This window comes from Carcharodon carcharias, chromosome 13 (assembly GCF_017639515.1).
Source record: "Carcharodon carcharias isolate sCarCar2 chromosome 13, sCarCar2.pri, whole genome shotgun sequence".
Taxonomy (NCBI): domain Eukaryota; kingdom Metazoa; phylum Chordata; class Chondrichthyes; order Lamniformes; family Lamnidae; genus Carcharodon; species Carcharodon carcharias.
The window spans coordinates 81,475,880-81,497,058 of record NC_054479.1 but is presented as its reverse complement, the minus strand read 5'-3'; positions in this window follow the sequence as shown (position 1 = coordinate 81,497,058).

The following is a 21,179-nucleotide window of genomic DNA, read 5'->3' as shown; positions in this document are numbered from 1 at the left end:
GGGGTTGGAGAGTGAGGGCTGTCCGGGGTTGGAGAGTGAGGGCTGTCCGGGGTTGGAGAGTGAGGGCTGTCCAGGATTGGAGAGTGCGGGCTGTCCGGGGAGGAGGAGTGTGGTATATCCGGGGTGGGTGTCTGCCGGCTCTCTGGGGTGGGAGATTGTGGTATGTCCGGGGAGGGAGAGTGCGAGCTGTCCGGGCTGGTAGAGTGCGGGCTGTCCGGGATAGGAGAGTGCGGGCTGTCCGGGGTGGGAGAGTGCGGGTTGTTCGTGGTGGGAGAGTGCGGGATGTCCGGGGTGGGAGAGTGCGGGATGTCCGGGGTGGGAGAGTGCGGGTTGTTCGTGGTAGGAGAGGGCGGGATGTGCGCGAAGAGGGACTGCGTGATGTCCGGGGAGGGGGTGTGTTGGGTGTCCGGGGTGAGATAGTTCGTGCGGTCCAGGGTGGGAGAGTGCATGATGTCCAGGGTGCGAAAGTGGGGGCTATCCGGGGAGGAAGTGTGCGGGATGTCCGGGGTGTGAGCGTGAGGGATGTCCGGGGAGGCAGAGTGCTGATTGTCCCGGGAGGTAGAGTGCAGGATGTCCGGGCTAAAGAGTGCGGGCTGTCCGGGGAGAGATGTTGCGGGCTGTCCGGGGTGGGAGAGTGCGGGCTATCCGGCGTGGGAGAATGCGGGCTGTCCGTGTTGTGAGAGTGCGGACTGTCCGTGTTGTGAGAGTGCGGACTGGCCGGGGAGGGGGAGTGCGGGATGTCCGTGGAGGAAGAATGCGGGCTGTCCGGGTATGGTGAGTTCGGGTTGTCCGGGGTGGGAGAATGCGGGATTTCCGGGGTGGGAGAGAGCTACTTCATCGGGGAGGGTGAGTGCGGGCTGACCGAGGAGGTAGCGTGCTGGTTGTCCGGGGAGGGAGAGTGTGGGCTGTCCGTGCAGGGAGAGTGCAAGGTGTCCGGGAAGGGAGAGTACGGGCTCTCCGGGGAGGTAGTGTGCGGGCTGTCCGTGGAGGGAGAGTGCGGGCTGTCCTGGATAGAGAGTGCGGGATGTCTGGTGAGGGTGTGTACGGGCTGTCCAGCGAGGGAGAGTGTGGGCTGTCCGAGGAGGGGGAGTGCGGGCTGTCCGGGGTGGGAGAGTGCGGGCTGTCCGGGGTGGGAGAGTGCGGGCTGTCCGGGGTGGGAGAGTGCGGGCTGTCCGGGGTGGGAGAGTGCGGGCTGTCCGGGGTGGGAGAGTGCGGGCTGTCCGGGGTGGGAGAGTGCGGGCTGTCCGGGGTGGGAGAGTGCGGGCTGTCCGGGGTGGGAGAGTGCGGGCTGTCCGGGGTGGGAGAGTGCGGGCTGTCCGGGGTGGGAGAGTGCGGGCTGTCCGGGGTGGGAGAGTGCAGGCTGTCCGGGGTGGGAGAGTGCGGGCTGTCCGGGGTGGGAGAGTGCGGGCTGTCCGGGGTGGGAGAGTGCGGTATGTCCGGGGAGGGAGAGTGAGGGCTGTCCGGGGAGGGAGAGTGAGGGCTGTCCGGGGTTGGAGAGTGAGGGCTGTCCGGGGTTGGAGAGTGAGGGCTGTCCGGGGTTGGAGAGTGAGGGCTGTCCAGGATTGGAGAGTGCGGGCTCTCCGGGGAGGAGGAGTGTGGTATATCCGGGGTGGGTATCTGCCGGCTCTCTGGGGTGGGAGATTGTGGTATGTCCGGCGAGGGAGAGTGCGAGCTGTCCGGGCTGGTAGAGTGCGGGCTGTCCGGGATGGGAGAGCGCGGTATGTCTGGGGAGGGAGAGTGCGGTATGTCTGGGGAGGGAGAGTGCGGGCTGTCCGCGGTGGGAGAGTGCGGGCTGTCCGAGGTGGTAGAGTGCGGGCTGTCCGGGGTGGTAGAGTGCGGGCTGTCCGGGGTGGTAGAGTGCGGGCTGTCCGGGGTGGTAGAGTGCGGGCAGTCCGGGGTGGTAGAGTGCGGGCAGTCCGGGGTGGTAGAGTGCGGGCTGTCCGCGGTGGGAGAGTGCGGGCTGTCCGGGGTGGGAGAGTGCGGGCTGTCCGGGGTGGGAGAGTGCGGGCTGTCCGGGGTGGGAGAGTGCGGGCTGTCCGGGGTGGGAGAGTGCGGGCTGTCCGGGGTGGGAGAGTGCGGGCTGTCCGGGGTGGGAGAGTGCGGGCTGTCCGGGGTGGGAGAGTGCGGGCTGTCCGGGGTGGGAGAGTGCGGGCTGTCCGGGGTGGGAGAGTGCGGGCTGTCCGGGGTGGGAGAGTGCGGGCTGTCCGGGGTGGGAGAGTGCGGGCTGTCCGGGGTGGGAGAGTGCGGGCTGTCCGGGGAGGGGGAGTGCGGGATGTCCGTGGAGGAAGAATGCGGGCTGTCCGGGTATGGTGAGTTCGGGTTGTCCGGGGTGGGAGAATGCGGGATTTCCGGGGTGGGAGAGAGCTACTTCATCGGGGAGGGTGAGTGCGGGCTGACCGAGGAGGTAGCGTGCTGGTTGTCCGGGGAGGGAGAGTGTGTGCTGTCCGTGCAGGGAGAGTGCAAGGTGTCCGGGAAGGGAGAGTACGGGCTCTCCGGGGAGGGAGTGTGCGGGCTGTCCGTGGAGGGAGAGTGCGGGCTGTCCTGGATAGAGAGTGCGGGATGTCTGGTGAGGGTGTGTACGGGCTGTCCAGCGAGGGAGTGTGGGCTGTCCGAGGAGGGGGAGTGCGGGCTGTCCGGGGTGGGAGAGTGCGGGCTGTCGGGGTGGGAGAGTGCGGGCTGTCCGGGGTGGGAGAGTGCGGGCTGTCCGGGGTGGGAGAGTGCGGGCTGTCCGGGGTGGGAGAGTGCGGGCTGTCCGGGGTGGGAGAGTGCGGGCTGTCCGGGGTGGGAGAGTGCGGGCTGTCCGGGGTGGGAGAGTGCGGGCTGTCCGGGGTGGGAGAGTGCGGGCTGTCCGGGGTGGGAGAGTGCGGGCTGTCCGGGGTGGGAGAGTGCGGGCTGTCCGGGGTGGGAGAGTGCGGTATGTCTGGGGAGGGAGAGTGAGGGCTGTCCGGGGTTGGAGAGTGAGGGCTGTCCGGGGTTGGAGAGTGAGGGCTGTCCGGGGTTGGAGAGTGAGGGCTGTCCGGGGTTGGAGAGTGAGGGCTGTCCGGGGTTGGAGAGTGAGGGCTGTCCGGGGTTGGAGAGTGAGGGCTGTCCAGGATTGGAGAGTGCGGGCTCTCCGGGGAGGAGGAGTGTGGTATATCCGGGGTGGGTATCTGCCGGCTCTCTGGGGTGGGAGATTGTGGTATGTCCGGCGAGGGAGAGTGCGAGCTGTCCGGGCTGGTAGAGTGCGGGCTGTCCGGGATGGGAGAGCGCGGTATGTCTGGGGAGGGAGAGTGCGGTATGTCTGGGGAGGGAGAGTGCGGGCTGTCCGCGGTGGGAGAGTGCGGGCTGTCCGAGGTGGGAGAGTGCGGGCTGTCCGAGGTGGTAGAGTGCGGGCTGTCCGGGGTGGTAGAGTGCGGGCTGTCCGGGGTGGTAGAGTGCGGGCTGTCTGAGGTGGTAGAGGCGGGCTGTCCGAGGTGGTAGAGGCGGGCTGTCCGGGGTGGGAGAGTGCGGGCTGTCCGGGGTGGGAGAGTGCGGGCTGTCCGGGGTGGGAGAGTGCGGGCTGTCCGGGGTGGGAGAGTGCGGGCTGTCCGGGGTGGGAGAGTGCGGGCTGTCCGGGGTGGAAGAGTGCGGGCTGTCCGGGGTGGGAGAGTGCGGGCTGTCCGGGGTGGGAGAGTGCGGGCTGTCCGGGGTGGGAGAGTGCGGGCTGTCCGGGGTGGGAGAGTGCGGGCTGTCCGGGGTGGGAGAGTGCGGGCTGTCCGGGGTGGGAGAGTGCGGGCTGTCCGGGGTGGGAGAGTGCGGGCTGTCCGGGGTGGGAGAGTGCGGGCTGTCCGGGGTGGCAGAGTGCGGGCTGTCCGGGGTGGGAGCGTGCGGGCTGTCCGGGGTGGGAGAGTGCGGGCTGTCCGGGGTGGTAGAGTGCGGGCTGTCCGGGGTGGGAGAGTGCGGGCTGTCCGGGGTGGGAGAGTGCGGGCTGTCCGGGGTGGGAGTGTGCGGGCTGTCCGGGGTGGGAGACTGCGGGCTGTCCGGGGTGGTAGAGTGCGGGCTGTCCGGGGTGGTAGAGTGCGGGCTGTCCGGGGTGGTAGAGTGCGGGCTGTCCGGGGTGGTAGAGTGCGGGCTGTCCGGGGTGGTAGAGTGCGGGCTGTCCGGGGTGGTAGAGTGCGGGCTGTCCGGGGTGGTAGAGTGCGGGCTGTCCGGGGTGGTAGAGTGCGGGCTGTCCGGGGTGGTAGAGTGCGGGCTGTCCGGGGTGGTAGAGTGCGGGCTGTCCGGGGTGGTAGAGTGCGGGCTGTCCGGGGTGGTAGAGTGCGGGCTGTCCGGGGTGGTAGAGTGCGGGCTGTCCGGGGTGGTAGAGTGCGGGCTGTCCGGGGTGGTAGAGTGCGGGCTGTCCGGGGTGGTAGAGTGCGGGCTGTCCGGGGTGGTAGAGTGCGGGCTGTCCGGGGTGGTAGAGTGCGGGCTGTCCGGGGTGGTAGAGTGCGGGCTGTCCGGGGTGGTAGAGTGCGGGCTGTCCGGGGTGGCAGAGTGCGGGCTGTCCGGGGTGGCAGAGTGCGGGCTGTCCGGGGTGGTAGCGTGCGGGATGTCCGGGGTGGTAGCGTGCAGGCTGTCCGGGGTGGGAGCGTGCGGGCTGTCCGGGGTGGGAGCGTGCGGGCTGTCCGGGGTGGGAGCGTGCGGGCTGTCCGGGGTGGTAGCGTGCGGGCTGTCCGGGGTGGGAGAGTGCGGGCTGTCCGGGGTGGGAGAGTGCGGGCTGTCCGGGGTGGGAGAGTGCGGGCTGTCCGAGGTGGGAGAGTGCGGGCTGCCCGGGGTGGGAGAGTGCGGGCTGCCCGGGGTGGGAGAGTGCGGGCTGCCCGGGGTGGGAGAGTGCGGGCTGCCCGTGGTGGGAGAGTGCGGGCTGCCCGGGGTGGGAGAGTGCGGGCTGCCCGGGGTGGGAGAGTGCGGGCTGCCCGGGGTGGGAGAGTGCGGGCTGCCCGGGGTGGGAGAGTGCGGGCTGCCCGGGGTGGGAGAGTGCGGGCTGCCCGGGGTGGGAGAGTGCGGGCTGCCCGGGGTGGGAGAGTGCGGGCTGCCCGGGGTGGGAGAGTGCGGGCTGTCCGGGGTGGGAGAGTGCGGGCTGTCCGGGGTGGGAGAGTGCGGGCTGTCCGGGGTGGGAGAGTGCGGGCTGTCCGGGGTGGGAGAGTGCGGGATTTCCGGGGTGGGAGAGAGCTACTTCATCGGGGAGGGTGAGTGCGGGCTGACCGAGGAGGTAGCGTGCTGGTTGTCCGGGGAGGGAGAGTGTGTGCTGTCCGTGCAGGGAGAGTGCAAGGTGTCCGGGAAGGGAGAGTACGGGCTCTCCGGGGAGGGAGTGTGCGGGCTGTCCGTGGAGGGAGAGTGCGGGCTGTCCTGGATAGAGAGTGCGGGATGTCTGGTGAGGGTGTGTACGGGCTGTCCAGCGAGGGAGTGTGGGCTGTCCGAGGAGGGGGAGTGCGGGCTGTCCGGGGTGGGAGAGTGCGGGCTGTCGGGGTGGGAGAGTGCGGGCTGTCCGGGGTGGGAGAGTGCGGGCTGTCCGGGGTGGGAGAGTGCGGGCTGTCCGGGGTGGGAGAGTGCGGGCTGTCCGGGGTGGGAGAGTGCGGGCTGTCCGGGGTGGGAGAGTGCGGGCTGTCCGGGGTGGGAGAGTGCGGGCTGTCCGGGGTGGGAGAGTGCGGGCTGTCCGGGGTTGGAGAGTGAGGGCTGTCCGGGGTTGGAGAGTGAGGGCTGTCCGGGGTTGGAGAGTGAGGGCTGTCCGGGATTGGAGAGTGCGGGCTCTCCGGGGAGGAGGAGTGTGGTATATCCGGGGTGGGTATCTGCCGGCTCTCTGGGGTGGGAGATTGTGGTATGTCCGGCGAGGGAGAGTGCGAGCTGTCCGGGCTGGTAGAGTGCGGGCTGTCCGGGATGGGAGAGCGCGGTATGTCTGGGGAGGGAGAGTGCGGTATGTCTGGGGAGGGAGAGTGCGGGCTGTCCGCGGTGGGAGAGTGCGGGCTGTCCGAGGTGGTAGAGTGCGGGCTGTCCGAGGTGGTAGAGTGCGGGCTGTCCGAGGTGGTAGAGTGCGGGCTGTCCGAGGTGGTAGAGTGCGGGCTGTCCGGGGTGGTAGAGTGCGGGCTGTCCGGGGTGGTAGAGTGCGGGCTGTCTGAGGTGGTAGAGGCGGGCTGTCCGAGGTGGTAGAGGCGGGCTGTCCGGGGTGGGAGAGTGCGGGCTGTCCGGGGTGGGAGAGTGCGGGCTGTCCGGGGTGGGAGAGTGCGGGCTGTCCGGGGTGGGAGAGTGCGGGCTGTCCGGGGTGGGAGAGTGCGGGCTGTCCGGGGTGGGAGAGTGCGGGCTGTCCGGGGTGGGAGAGTGCGGGCTGTCCGGGGTGGGAGAGTGCGGGCTGTCCGGGGTGGGAGAGTGCGGGCTGTCCGGGGTGGGAGAGTGCGGGCTGTCCGGGGTGGGAGAGTGCGGGCTGTCCGGGGTGGGAGAGTGCGGGCTGTCCGGGGTGGGAGAGTGCGGGCTGTCCGGGGTGGGAGAGTGCGGGCTGTCCGGGGTGGGAGAGTGCGGGCTGTCCGGGGTGGGAGAGTGCGGGCTGTCCGGGGTGGGAGAGTGCGGGCTGTCCGGGGTGGGAGAGTGCGGGCTGTCCGGGGTGGGAGAGTGCGGGCTGTCCGGGGTGGGAGAGTGCGGGCTGTCCGGGGTGGGAGAGTGCGGGCTGTCCGGGGTGGGAGAGTGCGGGCTGTCCGGGGTGGGAGAGTGCGGGCTGTCCGGGGTTGGAGTGTGCGGGCTGTCCGGGGTGGGAGACTGCGGGCTGTCCGGGGTGGTAGAGTGCGGGCTGTCCGGGGTGGTAGAGTGCGGGCTGTCCGGGGTGGTAGAGTGCGGGCTGTCCGGGGTGGTAGAGTGCGGGCTGCCCGGGGTGGTAGAGTGCGGGCTGCCCGGGGTGGTAGAGTGCGGGCTGTCCGGGGTGGTAGAGTGCGGGCTGTCCGGGGTGGTAGAGTGCGGGCTGTCCGGGGTGGTAGAGTGCGGGCTGTCCGGGGTGGTAGAGTGCGGGCTGTCCGGGGTGGTAGAGTGCGGGCTGTCCGGGGTGGTAGAGTGCGGGCTGTCCGGGGTGGTAGAGTGCGGGCTGTCCGGGGTGGTAGAGTGCGGGCTGTCCGGGGTGGTAGAGTGCGGGCTGTCCGGGGTGGTAGAGTGCGGGCTGTCCGGGGTGGTAGAGTGCGGGCTGTCCGGGGTGGTAGAGTGCGGGCTGTCCGGGGTGGTAGAGTGCGGGCTGTCCGGGGTGGTAGAGTGCGGGCTGTCCGGGGTGGTAGAGTGCGGGCTGTCCGGGGTGGTAGAGTGCGGGCTGTCCGGGGTGGTAGAGTGCGGGCTGTCCGGGGTGGCAGAGTGCGGGCTGTCCGGGGTGGCAGAGTGCGGGCTGTCCGGGGTGGCAGAGTGCGGGCTGTCCGGGGTGGCAGAGTGCGGGCTGTCCGGGGTGGCAGAGTGCGGGCTGTCCGGGGTGGCAGAGTGCGGGCTGTCCGGGGTGGCAGAGTGCGGGCTGTCCGGGGTGGCAGAGTGCGGGCTGTCCGGGGTGGCAGAGTGCGGGCTGTCCGGGGTGGCAGAGTGCGGGCTGTCCGGGGTGGCAGAGTGCGGGCTGTCCGGGGTGGCAGAGTGCGGGCTGTCCGGGGTGGCAGAGTGCGGGCTGTCCGGGGTGGTAGAGTGCGGGCTGTCCGGGGTGGTAGAGTGCGGGCTGTCCGGGGTGGTAGAGTGCGGGCTGTCCGGGGTGGTAGAGTGCGGGCTGTCCGGGGTGGTAGAGTGCGGGCTGTCCGGGGTGGTAGAGTGCGGGCTGTCCGGGGTGGTAGAGTGCGGGCTGTCCGGGGTGGTAGAGTGCGGGCTGTCCGGGGTGGTAGAGTGCGGGCTGTCCGGGGTGGTAGAGTGCGGGCTGTCCGGGGTGGTAGAGTGCGGGCTGTCCGGGGTGGTAGAGTGCGGGCTGTCCGGGGTGGTAGAGTGCGGGCTGTCCGGGGTGGTAGAGTGCGGGCTGTCCGGGGTGGTAGAGTGCGGGCTGTCCGGGGTGGTAGAGTGCGGGCTGTCCGGGGTGGTAGAGTGCGGGCTGTCCGGGGTGGTAGAGTGCGGGCTGTCCGGGGTGGTAGAGTGCGGGCTGTCCGGGGTGGTAGAGTGCGGGCTGTCCGGGGTGGTAGAGTGCGGGCTGTCCGGGGTGGTAGAGTGCGGGCTGTCCGGGGTGGTAGAGTGCGGGCTGTCCGGGGTGGTAGAGTGCGGGCTGTCCGGGGTGGTAGAGTGCGGGCTGTCCGGGGTGGTAGAGTGCGGGCTGTCCGGGGTGGTAGAGTGCGGGCTGTCCGGGGTGGTAGAGTGCGGGCTGTCCGGGGTGGTAGAGTGCGGGCTGTCCGGGGTGGTAGAGTGCGGGCTGTCCGGGGTGGTAGAGTGCGGGCTGTCCGGGGTGGTAGAGTGCGGGCTGTCCGGGGTGGTAGAGTGCGGGCTGTCCGGGGTGGTAGGGTGCGGGCTGTCCGGGGTGGTAGAGTGCGGGCTGTCCGGGGTGGTAGAGTGCGGGCTGTCCGGGGTGGTAGAGTGCGGGCTGTCCGGGGTGGTAGAGTGCGGGCTGTCCGGGGTGGTAGAGTGCGGGCTGTCCGGGGTGGTAGAGTGCGGGCTGTCCGGGGTGGTAGAGTGCGGGCTGTCCGGGGTGGTAGAGTGCGGGCTGTCCGGGGTGGTAGAGTGCGGGCTGTCCGGGGTGGTAGAGTGCGGGCTGTCCGGGGTGGTAGAGTGCGGGCTGTCCGGGGTGGTAGAGTGCGGGCTGTCCGGGGTGGTAGAGTGCGGGCTGTCCGGGGTGGTAGAGTGCGGGCTGTCCGGGGTGGTAGAGTGCGGGCTGTCCGGGGTGGTAGAGTGCGGGCTGTCCGGGGTGGTAGAGTGCGGGCTGTCCGGGGTGGTAGAGTGCGGGCTGTCCGGGGTGGTAGAGTGCGGGCTGTCCGGGGTGGTAGAGTGCGGGCTGTCCGGGGTGGTAGAGTGCGGGCTGTCCGGGGTGGTAGAGTGCGGGCTGTCCGGGGTGGTAGAGTGCGGGCTGTCCGGGGTGGTAGAGTGCGGGCTGTCCGGGGTGGTAGAGTGCGGGCTGTCCGGGGTGGTAGAGTGCGGGCTGTCCGGGGTGGTAGAGTGCGGGCTGTCCGGGGTGGTAGAGTGCGGGCTGTCCGGGGTGGTAGAGTGCGGGCTGTCCGGGGTGGTAGAGTGCGGGCTGTCCGGGGTGGTAGAGTGCGGGCTGTCCGGGGTGGTAGAGTGCGGGCTGTCCGGGGTGGTAGAGTGCGGGCTGTCCGGGGTGGTAGAGTGCGGGCTGTCCGGGGTGGTAGAGTGCGGGCTGTCCGGGGTGGTAGAGTGCGGGCTGTCCGGGGTGGTAGAGTGCGGGCTGTCCGGGGTGGTAGAGTGCGGGCTGTCCGGGGTGGTAGAGTGCGGGCTGTCCGGGGTGGTAGAGTGCGGGCTGTCCGGGGTGGTAGAGTGCGGGCTGTCCGGGGTGGTAGAGTGCGGGCTGTCCGGGGTGGTAGAGTGCGGGCTGTCCGGGGTGGTAGAGTGCGGGCTGTCCGGGGTGGTAGAGTGCGGGCTGTCCGGGGTGGTAGAGTGCGGGCTGTCCGGGGTGGCAGAGTGCGGGCTGTCCGGGGTGGCAGAGTGCGGGCTGTCCGGGGTGGCAGAGTGCGGGCTGTCCGGGGTGGCAGAGTGCGGGCTGTCCGGGGTGGCAGAGTGCGGGCTGTCCGGGGTGGCAGAGTGCGGGCTGTCCGGGGTGGCAGAGTGCGGGCTGTCCGGGGTGGCAGAGTGCGGGCTGTCCGGGGTGGCAGAGTGCGGGCTGTCCGGGGTGGCAGAGTGCGGGCTGTCCGGGGTGGCAGAGTGCGGGCTGTCCGGGGTGGCAGAGTGCGGGCTGTCCGGGGTGGCAGCGTGCGGGCTGTCCGGGGTGGCAGCGTGCGGGCTGTCCGGGGTGGCAGCGTGCGGGCTGTCCGGGGTGGCAGCGTGCGGGCTGTCCGGGGTGGGAGCGTGCGGGCTGTCCGGGGTGGGAGCGTGCGGGCTGTCCGGGGTGGGAGCGTGCGGGCTGTCCGGGGTGGGAGAGTGCGGGCTGTCCGGGGTGGGAGAGTGCGGGCTGTCCGGGGTGGGAGAGTGCGGGCTGTCCGGGGTGGGAGAGTGCGGGCTGTCCGGGGTGGGAGAGTGCGGGCTGCCCGGGGTGGTAGAGTGCGGGCTGCCCGGGGTGGTAGAGTGCGGGCTGCCCGGGGTGGGAGAGTGCGGGCTGCCCGGGGTGGGAGAGTGCGGGCTGCCCGGGGTGGGAGAGTGCGGGCTGCCCGGGGTGGGAGAGTGCGGGCTGCCCGGGGTGGGAGAGTGCGGGCTGCCCGGGGTGGGAGAGTGCGGGCTGCCCGGGGTGGGAGAGTGCGGGCTGCCCGGGGTGGGAGAGTGCGGGCTGCCCGGGGTGGGAGAGTGCGGGCTGCCCGGGGTGGGAGAGTGCGGGCTGCCCGGGGTGGGAGAGTGCGGGCTGCCCGGGGTGGGAGAGTGCGGGCTGCCCGGGGTGGGAGAGTGCGGGCTGCCCGGGGTGGGAGAGTGCGGGCTGCCCGGGGTGGGAGAGTGCGGGCTGTCCGGGGTGGGAGAGTGCGGGCTGTCCGGGGTGGGAGAGTGCGGGCTGTCCGGGGTGGGAGAGTGCGGGCTGTCCGGGGTGGGAGAGTGCGGGCTGTCCGGGGTGGGAGAGTGCGGGCTGTCCGGGGTGGGAGAGTGCGGGCTGTCCGGGGTGGGAGAGTGCGGGCTGTCCGGGGTGGGAGAGTGCGGGCTGTCCGGGGTGGGAGAGTGCGGGCTGTCCGGGGTGGGAGAGTGCGGGCTGTCCGGGGTGGGAGAGTGCGGGCTGTCCGGGGTGGGAGAGTGCGGGCTGTCCGGGGTGGGAGAGTGCGGGCTGTCCGGGGTGGGAGAGTGCGGGCTGTCCGGGGTGGGAGAGTGCGGGCTGTCCGGGGTGGGAGAGTGCGGGCTGTCCGGGGTGGGAGAGTGCGGGCTGTCCGGGGTGGGAGAGTGCGGGCTGTCCGGGGTGGGAGAGTGCGGGCTGTCCGGGGTGGGAGAGTGCGGGCTGTCCGGGGTGGGAGAGTGCGGGCTGTCCGGGGTGGGAGAGTGCGGGCTGTCCGGGGTGGGAGAGTGCGGGCTGTCCGGGGTGGGAGAGTGCGGGCTGTCCGGGGTGGGAGAGTGCGGGCTGTCCGGGGTGGGAGAGTGCGGGCTGTCCGGGGTGGGAGAGTGCGGGCTGTCCGGGGTGGGAGAGTGCGGGCTGTCCGGGGTGGGAGAGTGCGGGCTGTCCGGGGTGGGAGAGTGCGGGCTGTCCGGGGTGGGAGAGTGCGGGCTGTCCGGGGTGGTAGAGTGCGGGCTGTCCGGGGTGGTAGAGTGCGGGCTGTCCGGGGTGGTAGAGTGCGGGCTGTCCGGGGTGGTAGAGTGCGGGCTGTCCGGGGTGGTAGAGTGCGGGCTGTCCGGGGTGGTAGAGTGCGGGCTGTCCGGGGTGGTAGAGTGCGGGCTGTCCGGGGTGGTAGAGTGCGGGCTGTCCGGGGTGGTAGAGTGCGGGCTGTCCGGGGTGGTAGAGTGCGGGCTGTCCGGGGTGGTAGAGTGCGGGCTGTCCGGGGTGGTAGAGTGCGGGCTGTCCGGGGTGGTAGAGTGCGGGCTGTCCGGGGTGGTAGAGTGCGGGCTGTCCGGGGTGGTAGAGTGCGGGCTGTCCGGGGTGGTAGAGTGCGGGCTGTCCGGGGTGGTAGAGTGCGGGCTGTCCGGGGTGGTAGAGTGCGGGCTGTCCGGGGTGGTAGAGTGCGGGCTGTCCGGGGTGGTAGAGTGCGGGCTGTCCGGGGTGGTAGAGTGCGGGCTGTCCGGGGTGGTAGAGTGCGGGCTGTCCGGGGTGGTAGAGTGCGGGCTGTCCGGGGTGGTAGAGTGCGGGCTGTCCGGGGTGGTAGAGTGCGGGCTGTCCGGGGTGGTAGAGTGCGGGCTGTCCGGGGTGGTAGAGTGCGGGCTGTCCGGGGTGGTAGAGTGCGGGCTGTCCGGGGTGGTAGAGTGCGGGCTGTCCGGGGTGGTAGAGTGCGGGCTGTCCGGGGTGGTAGAGTGCGGGCTGTCCGGGGTGGTAGAGTGCGGGCTGTCCGGGGTGGTAGAGTGCGGGCTGTCCGGGGTGGTAGAGTGCGGGCTGTCCGGGGTGGTAGAGTGCGGGCTGTCCGGGGTGGTAGAGTGCGGGCTGTCCGGGGTGGTAGAGTGCGGGCTGTCCGGGGTGGTAGAGTGCGGGCTGTCCGGGGTGGAGAGTGCGGGCTGTCCGGGGTGGCAGAGTGCGGGCTGTCCGGGGTGGCAGAGTGCGGGCTGTCCGGGGTGGCAGAGTGCGGGCTGTCCGGGGTGGCAGAGTGCGGGCTGTCCGGGGTGGCAGAGTGCGGGCTGTCCGGGGTGGCAGAGTGCGGGCTGTCCGGGGTGGCAGAGTGCGGGCTGTCCGGGGTGGCAGAGTGCGGGCTGTCCGGGGTGGCAGAGTGCGGGCTGTCCGGGGTGGCAGAGTGCGGGCTGTCCGGGGTGGCAGAGTGCGGGCTGTCCGGGGTGGCAGAGTGCGGGCTGTCCGGGGTGGCAGAGTGCGGGCTGTCCGGGGTGGCAGAGTGCGGGCTGTCCGGGGTGGCAGAGTGCGGGCTGTCCGGGGTGGCAGCGTGCGGGCTGTCCGGGGTGGCAGCGTGCTGGCTGTCCGGGGTGGCAGCGTGCGGGCTGTCCGGGGTGGCAGCGTGCGGGCTGTCCGGGGTGGGAGCGTGCGGGCTGTCCGGGGTGGGAGCGTGCGGGCTGTCCGGGGTGGGAGCGTGCGGGCTGTCCGGGGTGGGAGAGTGCGGGCTGTCCGGGGTGGGAGAGTGCGGGCTGTCCGGGGTGGGAGAGTGCGGGCTGTCCGGGGTGGGAGAGTGCGGGCTGTCCGGGGTGGGAGAGTGCGGGCTGTCCGGGGTGGGAGAGTGCGGGCTGCCTGGGGTGGTAGAGTGCGGGCTGCCCGGGGTGGTAGAGTGCGGGCTGCCCGGGGTGGGAGAGTGCGGGCTGCCCGGGGTGGGAGAGTGCGGGCTGCCCGGGGTGGGAGAGTGCGGGCTGCCCGGGGTGGGAGAGTGCGGGCTGCCCGGGGTGGGAGAGTGCGGGCTGCCCGGGGTGGGAGAGTGCGGGCTGCCCGGGGTGGGAGAGTGCGGGCTGCCCGGGGTGGGAGAGTGCGGGCTGCCCGGGGTGGGAGAGTGCGGGCTGCCCGGGGTGGGAGAGTGCGGGCTGCCCGGGGTGGGAGAGTGCGGGCTGCCCGGGGTGGGAGAGTGCGGGCTGCCCGGGGTGGGAGAGTGCGGGCTGTCCGGGGTGGGAGAGTGCGGGCTGTCCGGGGTGGGAGAGTGCGGGCTGTCCGGGGTGGGAGAGTGCGGGCTGTCCGGGGTGGGAGAGTGCGGGCTGTCCGGGGTGGGAGAGTGCGGGCTGTCCGGGGTGGGAGAGTGCGGGCTGTCCGGGGTGGGAGAGTGCGGGCTGTCCGGGGTGGGAGAGTGCGGGCTGTCCGGGGTGGGAGAGTGCGGGCTGTCCGGGGTGGGAGAGTGCGGGCTGTCCGGGGTGGGAGAGTGCGGGCTGTCCGGGGTGGGAGAGTGCGGGCTGTCCGGGGTGGGAGAGTGCGGGCTGTCCGGGGTGGGAGAGTGCGGGCTGTCCGGGGTGGGAGAGTGCGGGCTGTCCGGGGTGGGAGAGTGCGGGCTGTCCGGGGTGGGAGAGTGCGGGCTGTCCGGGGTGGGAGAGTGCGGGCTGTCCGGGGTGGGAGAGTGCGGGCTGTCCGGGGTGGGAGAGTGCGGGCTGTCCGGGGTGGGAGAGTGCGGGCTGTCCGGGGTGGGAGAGTGCGGGCTGTCCGGGGTGGGAGAGTGCGGGCTGTCCGGGGTGGGAGAGTGCGGGCTGTCCGGGGTGGGAGAGTGCGGGCTGTCCGGGGTGGGAGAGTGCGGGCTGTCCGGGGTGGGAGAGTGCGGGCTGTCCCGGGTGGGAGAGTGCGGGCTGTCCGGGGTGGGAGAGTGCGGGCTGTCCGGGGTGGGAGAGTGCGGGCTGTCCGGGGTGGGAGAGTGCGGGCTGTCCGGGGTGGGAGAGTGCGGGCTGTCCGGGGTGGGAGAGTGCGGGCTGTCCGGTGTGGGAGAGTGCGGGCTGTCCGGGGTGGGAGAGTGCGGGCTGTCCGGGGAGGGAGAGTGCGGGCTGTCCGGGGTGGGAGAGTGCGGGCTGTCCGGGGTGGGAGAGTGCGGGCTGTCCGGGGTGGGAGAGTGCGGGCTGTCCGGGGTGGGAGAGTGCGGGCTGTCCGGGGTGGGAGAGTGCGGGCTGTCCGGGGTGGGAGAGTGCGGGCTGTCCGGGGTGGGAGAGTGCGGGCTGTCCGGGGTGGGAGAGTGCGGGCTGTCCGGGGTGGGAGAGTGCGGGCTGTCCGGGGTGGGAGAGTGCGGGCTGTCCGGGGTGGGAGAGTGCGGGCTGTCCGGGGAGGGAGAGTGCGGGCTGTCCGGGGAGGGAGAGTGCGGGCAGTCCGGGGTGGGAGAGTGCGGGCTGTCCGGGGTGGGAGAGTGCGGGCTGTCCGGGGTGGGAGAGTGCGGGCTGTCCGGGATTGGAGAGTGCGGGCTGTCTCGGGAGGAGGAGTGTGGTATGTCCGGCGTGGGTATCTGCCGGCTCTCTGGGGTGGGAGATTGTGGTATGTCCGGGGTGGGAGAGTGCGGGCTGTCCGGGGTGGGAGAGTGCGGGCTGTCCGGGGTGGGAGAGTGCGGGCTGTCCGGGGTGGGAGAGTGCGGGCTGTCCGGGGTGGGAGAGTGCGGGCTGTCCGGGGTGGTAGAGTGCGGGCTGTCCGGGGTGGGAGAGTGCGGGCTGTCCGGGGTGGGAGAGTGCGGGCTGTCCGGGGTGGGAGAGTGCGGGCTGTCCGGGGTGGGAAAGTGCTTGCTGTCCGGGGTGGGAGAGTGCGGGCTGTCCGGGGTGTGAGAGTGCGGGCTGTCCGGGGTGGGAGATTGCGGGCTGTCCGGGATAGGAGAGTGCGGGCTGTCCGGGGTGGGAGAGGGCGGGCTGTCCGGGGTGGGAGAGTGCGGGTTGTTCGTGGTGGGAGAGGGCGGGATGTGCGCGAAGAGGGACTGCGTGATGTCCGGGGAGGGGGAGTGTTGGGTGTCCGGGGTGAGATAGTTCGGGCTGTCCAGGGTGGGAGAGTGCATGATGTCCAGGGTGGGAGAGTGGGGGCTATCCGGGGAGGAAGTGTGCGGGATGTCCGGGGTGTGAGCGTGAGGGATGTTCGGGGAGGCAGAGTGCTGACTGTCCCAGGAGGTAGAGTGCAGGATGTCCGGGCTAAAGAGTGCGGGCTGTCCGGGGAGAGATGTTGCGGGCTGTCCGTGGTGTGGGAGTGCGGGCTGTCCGGGGTGGTAGAGTGCGGGCTGTCCGGGGTGGTAGAGTGCGGGCTGTCCGGGGTGGTAGAGTGCAGGCTGTCCGGGGTGGTAGAGTGCGGGCTGTCCGAGGTGGTAGAGTGCGGGCTGTCCGGGGTGCTAGAGTGCGGGCTGTCCGGGGTGGTAGAGTGCGGGCTGTCCGGGGTGGGAGAGTGCGGGCTGTCCGGGGTGGGAGAGTGAGGGCTGTCCGGGGTGGGAGAGTGCGGGCTGTCCGGGGTGGGAGAGTGCGGGCTGTCCGGGGTGGGAGAGTGCGGGCTGTCCGGGGTGGGAGAGTGCTGGCTGTCCGGGGTGGGAGAGTGCGGGCTGTCCGGGGAGGGAGAGTGCGGGCTGTCCGGGGAGGGAGAGTGCGGGCTGTCCGGGGTGGGAGAGTGCGGGCTGTCCGGGGTGGGAGAGTGCGGGCTGTCCGGGGTGGGAGAGTGCGGGCTGTCCGGGGTGGGAGAGTGCGGGCTGTCCGGGGTGGGAGAGTGCGGGCTGTCCGGGGTGGGAGAGTGCGGGCTGTCCGGGGTGGGAGAGTGCGGGCTGTCCGGGGTGGGAGAGTGCGGGCTGTCCGGGGTGGGAGAGTGCGGGCTGTCCGGGGTGGGAGAGTGCGGGCTGTCCGGGGTGGGAGAGTGCGGGTTGTCCGGGGTGGGAGAGTGCGGGCTGTCCGGGGTGGGAGAGTGCGGGCTGTCCGGGGTTGGAGAGTGCGGGCTGTCCGGGGTGGGAGAGTGCGGGCTGTCCGGGGTGGGAGAGTGCGTGCTGTCCGGGATGGGAGAGTGCGGGCTATCCGGCGAGGAGGAGTGTGGTATTTCCGGGGTGAGTATCTGCCGGCTCTCTGGGGTGGGAGATTGTGGTATGTCTGGGGAGGGAGAGTGCGAGCTGTCCGGGGTGGGAGATTGCGGGCTCTCTGGGGTGGGAGAGTGCGAGCTGTCCGGGGTGGGAGTTTGCGGGCTCTCTGGGGTGGGAGAGTGCGAGCTGTCCGGGGTGGGAGAGTGCGGGCTGTCCGGGGTGGGAGAGTGCGGGCTGTCCGGGGTGGGAGAGTGCGGGCTGTCCGGGGTGGGAGAGTGCGGGCTGTCCGGGGTGGGAGAGTGCGGGCTGTCCGAGGTGGGAGAGGGCAGGATGTGCGCGAAGAGGGACTGTGTGATGTCTGGGGAGGGGGTGTGTTGGGTGTCCGTGGTGAGATAGGTCGGGCTGTCCAGGGTTGGAGAGTGCATGATGTCCGGGGTGGGAGAGTCGGGGCTGTCCGGGGAGGCAGAGTGCTGACTGTCCCGGGAGGTAGAGTGCTGGATGTCCGGGATAAAGTGTGCGGGCTGTCCGGGGAGGGATGTTGCGAGCTGTCCGGGGTGGGAGAGTGCGGGCTATCCGGGGTGGGAGAATGCGGGCTGTCCGGGGTTGAAGAGTGCGATCTGTCCGTGTTGTGAGAGTGCGGACTGGCCGGGATGGGAGAATGCGGGATGTCCGGTGTGGGAGAGAGCTACTTCATCGGGGAGGGTGACTGCGGGCTGACCAGGGAGGTAGCGTGCTGGTTGTCCGTGGACGGAGTGTGCGGGCTGTCCGGGGACGGAGTGTGCGGGCTGTCCGGGGACGGAGAGTGCGGGCTGTCCGGGGACGGAGAGTGCGGGCTGTCCGGGGACGGAGAGTGCGGGCTGTCCGGGGACGGAGAGTGCGGGCTGTCCGGGGTGGGAGAGTGCGGGCTGTCCGGGGTGGGAGAGTGCGGGCTGTCCGGGGTGGGAGAGTGCGGGCTGTCCGGGGTGGGAGAGTGCGGGTTGTCCGGGGTGGGAGAGTGCGGGCTGTCCGGGGTGGGAGAGTGCGGGCTGTCCGGGGTTGGAGAGTGCGGGCTGTCCGGGGTGGGAGAGTGCGGGCTGTCCGGGGTGGGAGAGTGCGTGCTGTCCGGGATGGGAGAGTGCGGGCTATCCGGCGAGGAGGAGTGTGGTATTTCCGGGGTGAGTATCTGCCGGCTCTCTGGGGTGGGAGATTGTGGTATGTCTGGGGAGGGAGAGTGCGAGCTGTCCGGGGTGGGAGATTGCGGGCTCTCTGGGGTGGGAGAGTGCGAGCTGTCCGGGGTGGGAGTTTGCGGGCTCTCTGGGGTGGGAGAGTGCGAGCTGTCCGGGGTGGGAGAGTGCGGGCTGTCCGGGGTGGGAGAGTGCGGGCTGTCCGGGGTGGGAGAGTGCGGGCTGTCCGGGGTGGGAGAGTGCGGGCTGTCCGGGGTGGGAGAGTGCGGGCTGTCCGAGGTGGGAGAGGGCAGGATGTGCGCGAAGAGGGACTGTGTGATGTCTGGGGAGGGGGTGTGTTGGGTGTCCGTGGTGAGATAGGTCGGGCTGTCCAGGGTTGGAGAGTGCATGATGTCCGGGGTGGGAGAGTCGGGGCTGTCCGGGGAGGCAGAGTGCTGACTGTCCCGGGAGGTAGAGTGCTGGATGTCCGGGATAAAGTGTGCGGGCTGTCCGGGGAGGGATGTTGCGAGCTGTCCGGGGTGGGAGAGTGCGGGCTATCCGGGGTGGGAGAATGCGGGCTGTCCGGGGTTGAAGAGTGCGATCTGTCCGTGTTGTGAGAGTGCGGACTGGCCGGGATGGGAGAATGCGGGATGTCCGGTGTGGGAGAGAGCTACTTCATCGGGGAGGGTGACTGCGGGCTGACCAGGGAGGTAGCGTGCTGGTTGTCCGTGGACGGAGTGTGCGGGCTGTCCGGGGACGGAGTGTGCGGGCTGTCCGGGGACGGAGAGTGCGGGCTGTCCGGGGACGGAGAGTGCGGGCTGTCCGGGGACGGAGAGTGCGGGCTGTCCGGGGACGGAGAGTGCGGGCTGTCCGGGGACGGAGAGTGCGGGCTGTCCGGGGACGGAGAGTGCGGGCTGTCCGGGGACGGAGAGTGCGGGCTGTCCGGGGACGGAGAGTGCGGGCTGTCCGGGGACGGAGAGTGCGGGCTGTCCGGGGACGGAGAGTGCGGGCTGTCCGGGGACGGAGAGTGCGGGCTGTCCGGGGACGGAGAGTGCGGGCTGTCCGGGGACGGAGAGTGCGGGCTGTCCGGGGTGGGAGAGTGCGGGCTGTCCGGGGTGGGAGAGTGCGGGCTGTCCGGGGTGGGAGAGTGCGGGCTGTCCGTGGTGGGAGAGTGCGGGCTGTCCGGGGTGGGAGAGTGCGGGCTGTCCGGGGTGGGAGAGTGCGGGCTGTCCGGGGTGGGAGAGTGCGGGCTGTCCGGGGTGGGAGAGTGCGGGCTGTCCGGGGTGGGAGAGTGCGGGCTGTCCGGGGTGGGAGAGTGCGGGCTGTCCGGGGTGGGAGAGTGCGGGCTCTCCGAGGTGGTAGAGTGCGGGCTGTCCAGGGAGGGAGAGTGCGAGCTGTCCGGGGTGGGAGTGTGCGGGATGTCCAGGGTTGGAGAGTGTGGGATGTGCGGGAAGTGGGAGTTCGTGATGTCCGGGGAGGGGAAGTGTTGGGTGTCCGGGGAGGGAGAGTGCGGGCTGTCCGGGATAGAGAGTGCGGGATGTCCGGGGAGTGGGGGTGCTGGTTGTCCGGGCTGGGAGAGTGCGGGTTGTCCGGGGAGGGAGAGTGCGGGATGTCCGGGGAGCGAGCGAATGGGCTGTCTGGGGAGGCAGAGTGTGGGCTATCCCGGGAGGGAGTGTGCAGGATGTCCGGGATAGAGAGTGCAGGACGTCCGGCGAGGGAGGGTGCGGGCTGTCCGGGGTGGGAGAATGCGAGCTGTCCGGGGTGGGAGAGTATGGGCTGTCCGAGTTCGGAGAGTTTGGGCTGTCTGGGGAGGGAGTGTGCGATTTGTCCGGGGAGGGAGAGTGCGGTTTGTCCGGGGAGGTAGAGTGCAGGTTGTCTGGGACGTAAGTGTGTAGGCTAACCCGGGATGGAGAGTGTGGGCTGTCTGGGGAGGGATAGTGTGGGCTGTGTGGGGAGTGATAGTGCGAGATGTCCGGGGTGGGATAGTGCAGGCTGTCCGGGGAGGGATAGTGCGGGCTGTTTGGGGAGGGATAGTGTGGGCTGTGCAGGGAGGGATAGTGCGGGTGTACGGGCTGGGAGAGTGCGGGCTATCCGGGCTGGGAGAGGGCGGGCTGTCCGGGGAGAGATAGTGAGGGCTGTCTGGGGAGGGATAGTGCGGGCTGTCTGGGGAGGGATAGTGCTGGCTGTCCAGGGAGGGATAGTGCGGGCTGTCCGGGGTGAGAGAGTGCGGGCTGTACGGGGTGGGAGACAGCGGGATGTCCGGGGTGTTAGAGTGCAGGATGTGCGGGAAGTGGGAGCTCGTGTTGTCCGGGGCGGGGAAGTGTTGGATGTCCGGGGAGGGAGAGTGCGGGCTGTCCGGGATGGAGAGTGCGGGATGTCCGGGGGGTGGGTGTGCTGGTTCTCTGTACTGGGAGAATTCGGGTTATCTGGGGTGGGGGATTGCGAGCTGTCCGGGGTGGGAGAGTGCGGGACGTGCTGGAAGGGTGAGTGCCTGATGTCCGGGGTTGGAGAGTGCGGGATGTCCTGGGAGTGGGGGTGCGGGCACTCCGGGGTGGGAAAGTGCGGGTTGTCCGGGTTGGTAAAGTGCGGGATGTCCGGGGAGGGGGAGTGCGGGCTGTCCGGGGTGGGAGAGTGCGGGCTGTCCGGGGTGGGAGAGTGCGGGCTGTCCGGGGTGGGAGAGTGCGGGCTGTCCGGGGTGGGAGAGTGCGGGCTGTCCGGGGTGGGAGAGTGCGGGCTGTCCGGTGTGGGAGAGTGCCGGCTGTCCGGGGTGGGAGAGTGCCGGCTGTCCGGGGTGGGAGAGTGCGGGCTGTCCGGGGTGGGAGAGTGCGAGCTGTCCGGGGTGGGAGAGTGCGGGCTGTCCGGGGTTGGAGAGTGCGGGCTGTCCGGGGTGGGAGAGTGCGGGCTGTCCGGGGTGGGAGAGTGCGGGCTGTCCGGGGTGGGAGAGTGCGGGCTGTCCGGGGTGGGAGAGTGCGGGCTGTCCGGGGTGGGAGAGTGCGGGCTGTCCGGGGTGGGAGAGTGCGGGCTGTCCGGGGTGGGAGAGTGCGGGCTGTCCGGGGTGGGAGAGTGCGGGCTGTCCGGGGTGGGAGAGTGCGGGCTGTCCGGGGTGGGAGAGTGCGGGCTGTCCGGGGTGGTAGAGTGCGGGATGTGCGGGAAGGGTGAGTGACTGATGTCCGGGGTTGGAGAGTGCGGGATGTCCTGGGAGTGGGTGTGCGGGGTCTCCGGGGTGGGATACTGCGGGCGGTCCGGGGAGGGAGAATGCCTGATGTCCGGGGTGGGAGAGTGCGGTATGTCTGGGGAGTGAGAGTGCGGGCTGTCCGGGGTTGGAAAGTGCGGGCTGTCCGGGGTTGGAGAGTGCGGGCTGTCCGGGGAGGAGGAGTGTGGTATGTCCGGGGTGGGTACCTGCCGGCTCTCTGGGGTGGGAGATTGTGGTATGTCCGGGGAGGGAGAGTGCGAGCTGTCCGGGGTGGTAGAGTGCGCGCTGTCCGGGGTGGGAGTGTGCGGGCTGTCCGAGGTTGTAGAGTGCGCGCTGTCCGGGGTGGGAGAGTGCGGGCTGTCCGGGGAGGGAGAGTGCGGGCTGTCCGGGGAGGGAGAGTGCGAGCTGTCCGGGGTGGGAGTGTGCGGGATGTCCGGGGAGGGATAGTTCGGGCTGTTTGGGGAGGGATAGTGCGGGCTGTGTGGGGAGTGATAGTGCGAGATGTCCGGGGTGGGATAGTGCGGGCTGTTTGGGGAGGGATAGTGCGGGCTGTCCAGGGAGGGATAGTGCGTGCTGTCCAGGGAGGGATAGTGCGGGTGTACGGGCTGGGAAAGTGCGGGCTGTCCGGGCTGGGAGAGTGCGGGCTGTCCGGGCTGGGAGAGTGCGGGTTGTCCGGGGTGGGAGAGTGCGGGTTGTCCGGGGTGGGAGAGTGCGGGTTGTCCGGGTTGGGAGAGTGCGGGTTGTCCGGGGTGGAAGAGTGCGGGTTGTCCGGGGAGGGAG